Raw genomic sequence first — 12,628 nt, 5'->3', positions numbered from 1 at the left:
TGGAACATAAAGGCCTTTCGAGATAATCGTAAAGTTGTTTCAATTTTGAGATCACTATGCATAAAAGGCATATTCCTAAAACTGTTCCTAGCCATTGTATTGCCAAGACAAGGCATTGACAATGCTCAAAGACTGGTACATGTTAAGCCTTCTTACTTGGGAAGTAAGCAATTGATCTCATAGATTGAAGTATATGGGATACTTGAGGATAACATGTAGGTGCTTGTCAAAGAACAAGTTCACTAAACATGACCTGCTATGAGAACTCCATTTGGTATTTCACTCAAGTGTCTATGGAAATTGTTCTCATGTGATAGTCGTGCAACTAATTCTTGGACTTGAGACACCACGTCATCATGTATGGGGAATGACATACTTTGATTTCACCCCTAAGAGTCTAGAGGTAACCAGATGCCTAAACAGGGTGTTTTTGGGTATGCCATGAAGCATTCGAAGATGAATGAGTGATCAAGAGAGGATTCATCACCCCAAGTGATATGAGAGGATGTATGTCACTTGTTCTCAATTCTTGATTAACTTGTATAAAGTCTTTGGCCAATGCTTGATGAATTTGAGGAAAGTTAGTTTTCTAAATTCATAAGGTTAGTCATGAATTATGAGAACTAATATTGAATGTCGTAAGTAAACATCGAGCCATACTTAACAACATATCTGGGATATTTGATGAAAGGACCGTATTGCATTGAGAGGCTTATCACTGAAAGGATTTGTCAAATTCTTTAATTGACTCTCTAACATTTGGGTGGTTATGATGTATTGCTAGATGCCACTCATGATCTATAAATGTAAATCAATTATCAAATTGATATTTAATTAGGATTTATATTTATTGCCAACATGCTAGAAGCCTAATGGGTCACACACATTAAGTGACATGATTGGGATTAAATAAGGATAATTAATTAAGTTGGACTTAATTGAAAAGAACAAAATAAAATGAGAAATTAATTAAGTTCTCGAAGACTTAATTAAATTAAAATACAACTGTTGCATTTAGGGTTACAAATTAGTTTGGCTATATAAATATGTTCTGTTAGCAAATTAAAAAAAAAAACCTCGAAGCCTCAAACCACTTCTCAGTCGTTTCATAAAATAAAAAAAGAAAAATAGTTTTTTTGTTTAACAAAATAAGATTCGACAATAATTTTTTATCTTTTGTTTTAGAAACAAAACTTACTAGCACAAGTAAAATCCTACCTTTGAAAAGGTCTTATTCATTCACTGTGTGGATTACTGTTATAGGCCAAATACTTGAGTGGCTGAAGATTTGACAAATCTTAAATGTGAAGAAGCAAAAATTTTGGATTTATTTGGCTCTTGATTATGATATCTAGAGCAAGGTATGTAACTCTTAAACTTATAAGTGTTCATAAATTAATTTGAAAGTTACATGAAAAACTCAAACATTAATCTTGTAGGATTTGACTTTTTCTTTGATTTAATACTAGTTTATCACGCCGCTGCGTTATAATTTTAATTTATTAATTATTTTCATGTTTGAGCATGAGGTCAAATCCTAACACCTAACCCTATGGTATTCTTACCCCCACACCAGGACTAGAGCCAATCACAACATAATCACAATTCCATAAAAGATCATACTACGATCAAGCTTTAATAACAAATCGTGTCAATTTCATAAATCATGGGAAAATGGAAACCTTTTCAATCCACTTTCACAATGCTCACATGCAAGAGCATTTTTAGTCAACCATAATCACTATCTCAACTAATATCTCATACCCACACTAGTCTGAAAGCCTAAAGTAATCGAGGGAAATGTTTAAAAAATTAAAAAAGGTTGTCCCATTTTTTGAAAACTACTACATAGTAGCATATTTACTTATATATAACAGTTTTGAAAACCATTTCCAAAACATTTTCTCATCCACAAAACTTTTTTTATTTATGGAAAACATGTTCAGCAATAATCCATCAAATCTATTAACCATGCTTTCACATACACCCATATCCGGGGCCCATTTGTTTTGTTTATAGTGAAAGTACATTTTCATAATGAAAGGAAGAGTTTGTTTTAAGTAATTATTCATTATCTAGTTATGAAAGTACCATGATTCTATTGGGATATTAAAATACATTTATATGAAGAGTCATGCATAGGAAACATGTATTTTAATTAAATCTAAAAATTGTTCATAGCCATATAATAAAGTTGGTCACTTTGTTGTGTTAAGGCTATAGTGTCCGGATTACTTCTAACGAAACAAATGTGATTCATTTTAAGGGAATGATGAGTCTCGAATCATCGGAATGGTTGACTTCGAGTAATGACACTATAAAATGAAATGAAATCACGTGAGAATCAAATTTAAGTTTAACTGTTACCTAAATCTTGATTTCACACTTATGCATTCGCTTATGGTAGAATTGAAATCTTGATGGATAGTGGACTTGTGTTTTATCTCTTTATAATCTTTGATATACCACGGGCATGATCATCAAAAAATGTTAATCTAGACTCTGTATTTTGGAATTATAATTGGAGTGAACATCCGGGAACATATATCCAAATAATGAAGTGCATAGTATTAACATCACTTTCAAGAAGATTGGTGATTAATTTAGGCCCAATGGATTGATGAATTAGCTTCTAATTGCATCTTGATACTCAAAAGATTATATCTAGAGTATTGGATCACTGATTGCATGAAAGTTGAGACTAAGGGACAAAATTGATAAAAGAGACAAAATGGTAATTTCACCTTTTATCATTGGATGGTTATGAGGGTTGCAATTGGACAACCAATATTCAATATAAAGTATTGAATCATTTCTTATAATTATAGTTAATCCAAGAATGAAACCATGAATCTATGGTGGATTGATTTCATGGTTAATAGACTTGAACTATCTTACTAAGATTAAGAGTAATTCTAAGTTTATTAGAGCTTGGAATATCTATGTTCAAATAGATTCCCCACTTAGCTTTGTAGAATTCAACTTGTTTAAGTTGGAATGCATGTTTTGTTTAATTAATTAAATTTATGCACAAAAGTGACAGCTTGTACATTTTTGTCTTAATCTAGACAAAAAAACAGTTTGTCTCAATAATTCAACTTGTTCAAGTTCGAATGCATGTTTTATTTAATTAATTAAATATGTGCACAAAAATGACAGCTTGTACATTTTTTTTAATCTACACAAAAAATCAGTTTGTCTTAATTTAGACAAGAAAATATGGTTGTCTTAATTTAGACAAGAAAACATGTTTGTCTTAATTTAGACAAAAAACATGTTTTCTCTTAATCTAGATAAGACAACATCTTTGTCTTCATTTAGACAAGAAAACATGTTTGTCTTAATTTAGACAAGAAAACATGTTTGTCTTAATTTAGATAAGAAAACATGTTTTGTCTTAATTTAGACAAGAAAGTCTTAATTTAGACAAGAAAATACTTTTCTCTTAATTTAGACAAGAAAACATGTCTGTCTCAATTTAGACAAGATAACATGTTTTGTTTTAATTAAAGACAAGAATTGTCTTAAATTAAGATAATGTTAGGAGGATTCTTGCAAAATGAATCCAGACATCCATGTTGATAAAAGGAGACTCCATGTTTGACTAAGATTCTTTTATTTATTATTAATTCTTTTTAAATAAAGATGGATAATAATAAAATAAGAGTTATTATTCAATAAGGAGTTTTATTTTATCAAGAGCTTTAAATAATAATTGAAAGATTAAATTCTTTAGTCTTTAATTTTAATTTTGATAATTATGGAGCATGTATGATGCATCTATAACTCTAAATGGATGGTTAAGATTAATTCAAAGGTATTTGATTTTGATTAAACCTTTGAGGCAAGAGTTTTAATAAAAAAAGAAGAGATTTGAAAAATGTAAAAGCGTATCTCTCTTGAGAAACCATTTGGCCGCCACTTCTGTCCTCCTTCATTCTTAGCCGCACCTCTCTTCATCTCTCCCATTCTTGACCATATTCTTGAGTACTCTCCAGGAAAGAAAAATATCCATTACTCTTTAGGAAGAAAAAGAGAGACAAAATTAGTTGTTATCTTGTAGTCTAGCATTTCACACCTTGTCCACTTAAGGTTTAAGTTGAAAAGCATTCTTGAAGAATAATTGGAAAGTTTGTTTGGTTGAGAAATCAATCATTGGCGTGGTGGTGAATTTACTACAATTCACTAGGTGACCAAAAATAAGAATATTGAAATAAAAGGTAAATTTATCTTACTTTAATAGATTCTTATTTTTTTTTGGATGTGATTATGTTACTTGCAATATAAATGACTTGTGTTTCCGCTTGTGTATTTGGATTTCTTGCTTCCTTTATAAAAGAAAATTTTTGAATTCAATCCTTTACACAGACACATCAATGCACTTAGATCCAACTCTATCTAGTATAACCTTAACACTATCTTTTCAAAGAAGTATAACCTATACAATAGTGGATTCTTAAGGAGTATGAACTTAAAACATCTATAAAGGCTGATGGGATATTTAGGCAAAAAAAGATGAGAGTTTTCTTCAGAATGATGAATGATGAAGGAAGTTTTGGCTCAAAGAATATCAGCTGAAAGTTATAAAAATAGTCTTTATGCTCAAAGGAAAAACTTATATCCTCTTTGCTCTCTTGCTTGTTCTTCCTCTCTTTTTTGTGCTCTCTAATTTTCTTCTGTCTCATAAAAGTCTCATCTTTAACTTCCTTAAAGTGGATATTTAAAGGCCTTGAAAAATTTACCCATTAGAGAGAATTTCAAAATGATTGTCATATGTTCTGGCCAAGTTGTTCATTTTTGTTGTACATGGAGAATCGATTCTTTGTTCATGAGTTGTCGGTTCTTTGTGACATTCTTCAAAGTCTAGAGCCTTTTGTTCTTGAAGAATTGATTATTCCTTCTAAAGATGTTGGTTCTTCCTTGACTTGGTTCAAAGGTGACACCTTTACATTTTTTAGAGAATCGATTTTTTTGTTTCAAGGTGTTGGTTCTTCATTATGGTTTGGCACCAAAATTTGAATTTGAGCTTGATATTTGACGTTCCAATCTTATCCAATTGTACCATCTCTTTCTTTTTCACGAAGTTTCTAATTTTTGTTGTTGGTGCTTCAAGAACTGATATCTCCTTCTGCAAGAATCAATTCTTTGTCTTCAAACTTGAGATCTATGGTTCATTCTTGCTCAGAACTAGCTATTGCTTAATGGAGAATTGATTCTTTCATGCTTGGACTTCCTCTTTTTGCATTTTGTTTTTCTAGAATCGATTCTTGCTCTCTAAGATGTCGGTTCTTTCTCATCCCAGTAGCTTCTGTATTCCAAAGAACTAACTTTTTCCTTTCTCAAAGTCGATTCTTCTTATGATAAGATAATAAATTTTGCCTTCCACTCATTTAAGAATCAATTTTTAATATTCAAAAAGTTGATTCTTTAAGGATAGCACTTTGGGTTCAAGTTTGTTTAAAAACATTTTTCTTTGCAAGCTAAACTTCAAAACTATTGAGGACTTTCGTCAAGTTCAAAACATCTTTAATTCATTTTCAAAGCATATTTAGATCAATTGATCTTGTCATTTCAAAATTAGGGTAAAGTCAACAATTTTGTTTCCAAGATTAAAAGCTTACCATTTCAACCAAAAGCTATAGTAGATGGTAGAGGCGCAACTTAATTCCCTTAACACTAGTACCATAGAGCCCAACAGTAAGTGGTCGACGGGCAAAAGGGGTTGTGCCATGTTAGCGTCGCAAGTTGGCTTGTCATGGCTACTTCTTGTTGCCCATAAAACTAATCAAACAAAAGGTGATTGCTGGTCCCACACCCAACGGTCTAACATGTCAAGTAGAATCAAAGTGGCTTGTGTATCTTTATCCCTTATTCAAACCACACAAGGCTTATACTCAAATTTGGCCACAAACACCTCCTTAAATGGAGTAGTCACTACCAATCCAAATTCCATCCTAGTACATTCAATACGAAACTCGAAGAAAAATATGGTGACACAAAGGAATGTGTAGATCGAAGGTCAAATAGAACATGTGCTTCAACACCATAAATAAGAAGGATACTTGATACTATGGCATTAGTCGTCTATGCATCCTAAGGTGTTAAACCATAAACCCTAGTCTGTCTTTTGCCAGCTACTCCCTAGTGCACAGACTCAGATGCTCTACCTTAAGAAGAGCTAACTGCACCTCCATCTCTCACACTTGCAACTACTCAAATAGGCTAAGCTTTAATGGTGGGTGGGGGTAAGGCATCTTGAGATGTGGGGCATGAACCCTCATGAAACTATAGTGCCATGAGATAGTCCCTCTTTAGGTGTCCTGATTGTTCACACTAAAAGCAAAGTCCTACACCTCGATATTATGCTCCGCTATGACTCTTCCCGTAAGTGGGGCAAAGTGAGACTGATTGAGTATCGGACACTAAGACCTATTGCCTAGATGCCACATATGCTCTTTTGTCACATTAGGATCTTGAACTAACTGTATCACTCCCTTTACTGGGAGCCATGTGACTAAGTAGCTCTATGCTGTCCTTAATGGCCTATGGATGACTCATCCCTAATATTAACAATCCGTTGGCTCTAATGGCCCTCAGTCTTAGCCCTGTTGGCTCTATCTCAAGTTGCTTGACTCTTTGTGATCCTACTCTCAATCCTTTAAGCATAGTCAACTATAGAGGCATATGTACCAAAGGTCTACGATGCAACTGCCTTCAATAGTGGCTCAACCAACCCATCCACAAAGACTTTAATCCTTACATTATTAGTAAAAACAAGATACGGTGCATACATGATAATTGCGAAAATAGAACATCATACTCAAATATTGTCATGCTAGGCATTTGCACTAATGCCTCAAAGTAACATGCCCTTGTGGCTCAGATGTTTTGTCTGTCAAAAATTCACTCATCAAGCAAAACATGACTTGACTCTTTAAGCTTCAGAAGGCTATTATGTCACCTACCAAAGGAAGAACAAACCATGTTTCCATGATGCAGGTGCTCAACAACTACCACCAATTTGCAACAAAGTTGGGGAAAATTAGTGAGTCACAAAGACTCCATGAGTGGATACGAGAAGGGTACAAGTCAAAGGTTAGAGCTTTTGCATAAATTGAGCATTTATATAGCCATGCATCTGTGATCTTTTAATACACACTATGATAAATCATTGGAGTAATGCATAATCTAAAATCGTGGAAAAAAAGTTGGCAAAACCTTGATTAGTATTTCAAGCTCATTTATAATCACATAATCATTCATAAACCAATTTGAGTGGAAAACTATTTAGTTCACATCCAAAAAACGCTAACTTAATCATTCATCATTTCATGACAAGTTATCAAGACTTTTTTTCAAGGGCTTAATATGTCATAAAAGTAATCCCAAAGATTTTGAGCTAAATAATGCTAGATCCCCATTCATCAACTTTACCTCTTATTACCATCCATAACCAATTTAGGGAACAATGTTCCAGCATTCATACATATGTCTTACGTATAGAATCAATGCCAATAACATTCATAAAGTAAGTCAAGCACATTAATAACATTCATCAAGTAATAGTGTAAATCATTGTTAATGGTATGACCTTCATTAACCATGAGCTTTAATAGTATAGCTTCCATTAGAGATGTGCTTACATACATACATAAGAATGGAATCACTACATCATTCCCTTTTTTTTTTCTTGAAGAGATGGTAATGGTATATTGACACATCCCACTTCCAGGACATGATCGACGCATGAACCTACATGGATATAACCTATAAGGCCCAGGCAAGCCTTAATCAACTAATGCATGGGCTTGTCATCCATCGCATTCAATGCATTTCCATTCACATAATAGAATAAACAAACAAATCAGCATCACCACATCATTTCAAAACTTCTTAACGTAATGTTTGAAATTATTATTCATCAAATATCAACATCTGTATAACATGCATGTTCTGTGCTCCAGCACACATTTTGTGCCATGCTGTTATAGCTCTTCCAAACATAGTCATATCATTAATTTGAACCCATATCTAGGGCTCAACATAATGTGTGGAAGCATAAACAAGTATGAGTATAACATCTACATACATAATCAAGTTTATTATCAACATAACAATTCAAAGACTAGACTTGACACACTGTGGAGTGTAATGACACTAGAAGGCTAAAAGAAGGCTCTACCACACCTACCACGAATGAGCTAGGTTATTTCTCCACAAGTCGCCTAGCTAAGCAAGCTACTAATCTGTATAAAGAAAATAAGGGCAAACAATAGGTGAGTGACAAAGTCTCCATGAGTGGATACAAGGAAGGGGACAAGCCAGGGAAAAGAGTTTACCACAAATCATCAATTTGTAATAAGTATGCCTTTTTGCATAATGATGGAATTCTCATTTAAACCTTGAAAATGAACCAGTTGTAAATCTAACAATGTTTTCTCATATCAAGTATCACCTTTCATAAACACAATTATGAATTAAAAAGATCGAGCCTGTATGGAATCATATCCACAAAAAACAAAGATATTTACATTATCTATATTAGTTCCCTCACAAGGGTTAATACCATATTTTGAATTCCACTCTTAGGTGTATAAAGATTCATACTTGAATCATTTAGGATCTAATTCTAGGACCTACCACATAAGATTTTCCATTCATAATTAGTGAGCAAATGGTCATTCATAAAATTAGGTTCAATTCAACACAACATCATATGCATATAGTGCATAAACAATGCATTATATCATTCTTAGGTGGAATTTCCCATCACCAATATAACCGTTCATGCAAAAACATCAATACTATGGTCTAAGGTCTCTCACACCCACCCCATATACCATGTTAATCATTATACCTCAAGAGATTGGGACCTTTTGATGCCACCTCGTATACCATCCTTAGCAACAAAATGATGGACTAGGGCCTTTCAACTCCACCTCACTTACCATCCCCTCTTCGTGCATGATGATTTTTGGGCCTTTCAACTTGGCCCTTAAACACCAACCTCTCCACACCTCGTCCACACAATAATACATCAATTCAACATTTCCATTATAACATCCACACATTAACCATATCAAAATAACCATACACAATCAGAAGTGTTCATATATCAATGGGCAATGTCATGCATAATCAACAAAGCTAAGACACATATGGGCTATTATCATCAATATTTCCATATCAATATCAAACAAGGGATGTCATTATCTATTCACATTATTTGATGTTTACATGTCATTTCACCTTTACCATATCATGGAAAGATAATTTGAAAAGAAATCATTTGAAAGGGCTTATCCCTCTTTGTTCAAAACTACTACATAATAATATATTTACATACATTATAGATTGAAAACTATTTTCAAAACTTTTGAATAGGTATTCGAAACCAAGATTTTACCAAATGTCATTTTAAACGTGAAATGGTAAATAATCTAACAAGATATGCTCACCTTATGTTTCCAAAAACACTTGACAAGGTATACCCACTCACCTTGACAATAAGCGTGTTCTTCTCCTAAGCTTCGTGTCAAAGAAAACTTGCTCATCAATGATCTCTAGCTTTAACAATTTCCCAACAAAACAAATCCTCTCATAGGTTTCTAATTCCTAGCATAAACCCATTTTTGAAACTAGTTGAGTTATCGTCAACTTTCCATTTAGCATTCAATAATTTCTAAACTTCAACCTAAACCATAAAATGAACAATCTTAACTTTCTTTACCTTCAAAAACTTCTTGAGAAGCAAAAGCCCCAAAATCCTTAACTCAAAAATAGAATAAATGGGCTAAAATTTGTAAAATCCTAGAGTTAGGTCAAAATCTTGGTGTTTAAGCTTAAAAAATGCCAAATCTTACATTCGATTCAAGTTGGAAGTTTGAATCCTTGCTAAACATGGTTCATGGAGATTGAAGAAGGGTTTGGATAGTGTCTGGGAGTGTTCAGAGGCTAAAGGAGTGAAAAATGAGAGCTAGGGTTGAAGCAAGGCTGTTGTTTTTCAAATTTGCAGCTTCATAGTTGACCTTTTAGCCTTGGAAATTGACTATGACTTCCTTTTCTCAACTATAGTTGACTATAGACCTTGTGTAGTCAACCTTGGACCAGAATGTTGATGTTTTTTGAGTTTCCAAGTCATTGTTTTGTCCTAGGGTTGACTCCTAGCTATCGGGGGTTGACCCTCTAAGTCCAAACTTGTAAAGATTCATCCGTTCGACTTCCTTTTTCAACCATTCTTTCAACCATCATTTATCCATGAATATAACACACAAATATGAAGAAATTTACCTCAAATGACAAGGAATTATCTTAGATAATCATCACCAACATAAAAAGCATAAAAAATTCATGTTCTCACTGAATTTCCACAACATGTGAAATTGAGGTTTCACATTCTCCCCCTTTTAAGAAAATTTATCTTTAAATTTACATAAACATAATAGCCTAAGCTATAAAAAATAAAACTGGGTATTTTTCCCTCATCTTGCTCTCAAGTTCCCACCTCCCTTCCTCACTAGATTGATTTCACCATTACACTTTTACCGATGCTACCTCCTCAAAGCGAAGTTCCTTAACTTGCGTATCTAATATGGCTACAGGCTCCTCTAACAACTCAAGTCATTCTCCAATGGAATGGTTTTGTGTTGAATCATGCCAGACGGATTTGGGTTGTACTTTTTAAGCACTGAATCGTGGAATACTACGTAAACATTATCAAGATCTGATGAAAATGCCAATCTATAAGCTATGACACTAATCTGCTCAAAGACCTCAAATGGATCAATATACCTCAACCGCAATTTGCCATTCTTACCAAATCTCTTAATGCCTTTGGTTGGTGAGACTCTAAGGAATACATGATCTTTGACCTCAAACTACAAGTCTCGATGTTTATAGTTGGTATTTGATTTCTAACAACTTTATGCTGCTAACATTTTCTCTTACCAAATGTATCTTGTTAATGGTCTCCCAAATCATCTCCGGTCCAAGTAACTTCCACTCACCAACTTCAAACCAACATATGGGTGACTTGCATCTCTATCCATATAAAGCCTTATAAGGTGCCATTTGAATACTAAACTAAAAATTATTTTTATAAAGAAACTCAACTAATGGCAAGTGTCGATCCCATGTAACTCTAAAGTCTATGATACAAGCTCTCAACATATCCTTTAAAGTCTGAATGGTCTTTTCTGGCTAACCATCTGTTTGTGGGTGGAAAGTAGTACTAAAGTTCAACTTAGTCTCTAAAGCTTCTTGAACTTTCCCTTAAAATTGACTAGTAAATTACATGCCTCTATCTGACACTATAGTGACTAGAACTCCATGCAATCACACAATATCATCCATATGCAAACATGTATATTGAGCCGTTCCATAAGTGGTCCTCACCGATAAAAAATGAGCGAACTTAGCCAATCAATCCACTATCACCCAAATAGAATCATACACTTTACTTGTACAGGGTAGTTCGGTCATAAACATATTTTGGGGGTTTAAGTAGTTAGATCTTTGAGATTTTAAGTTTGAATCGTATCATTTTAGATGTTTTTCTAGTTTAAGTTTGATTACATATTGAGTAGTTAATTTAAGTTATTTTGTTTTAAATTACTTTAAGAGTAGTTATTGCTGGCTTCTTTCCTTGCTTTTGTAGGAAATTTGATGAAAAAGGCTCATTTGATGAAAATTCGTGCAAGTATGGTGATGGTTTCATTTGTAAATATTACAGCATTTTGACCATATCTCTTTGTAAAGAACTCCAAATGAAAGGATTCTTAAACCACTAGAATGTTAAGAGGAAGGGCTACAACTTTTGTGTTGACTACTTTTCCCAGTTCAAATTGGATTATGGTCAAAATATTTGTCAAAGTTGGAGCATTGTAATAGTATGCATGGACTGAACATGATGTAGTATTTGGAGCTTATCCTTTAATCTTGAAGTCCAATTGACGTGATTCTTGAACCATTGGAAATTTAAGAGACAAGGCTAAAGCTTTCATGTTTATCACTTTGCCCAGTTTAGACCAGAATAAGTTCAAGATCACGTTTGAAGTTGATAGATCGTTGTAGTGTTGGGAGAACAAGGCTTCAACGTTGGTGAAAGTAAGCACACCACATTTTTCAAAGAGCTCAGCACTGTAGTGCTGAAGAAGTAGCATCACAGCATTGGGTGATTTTCCAAAAATAAAAAGTTGACTAGATTATGGAAAGTAGGTTACTTTGAGCCTATCTAAAGGACGTTTTTTAGAGATTTTAAAGAAGAGGTAGCAACCAACTATTCTGGAGATTTGGAGCCAAGAACAAAGTAAGAAAACAAAGGAATTTGAGAGAAAATTGAGATTGCAAAGCTTCAACACTTAGTTTCTTTCTCTATTTTTGCATTTTTTTTTATTTTCTTTGACTTGGATTCATGGCTAAATTTCTTTGGATCTTGTGTTTATTACTTACTATGAGCTAAATTATCATTTTAGGATTGTGGTGGATTTCAACATGTAGTTTGAATATTAGTTTCTTTTTTATTTAACATGAATAGGTGTAGTTTTACTTATTCAAATCTGTTCTTAATGCTTTTGATTGCTTGGCCAACGATTAACTGATCCGTGAATCTGATTTAGACTCGATAGAG

This window comes from Theobroma cacao, chromosome 9 (assembly GCF_000208745.1).
Source record: "Theobroma cacao cultivar B97-61/B2 chromosome 9, Criollo_cocoa_genome_V2, whole genome shotgun sequence".
Lineage (NCBI taxonomy): Eukaryota > Viridiplantae > Streptophyta > Magnoliopsida > Malvales > Malvaceae > Theobroma > Theobroma cacao.
The sequence above is the reverse complement of the archived record's forward strand: the minus strand, read 5'-3'. Positions refer to the sequence as shown.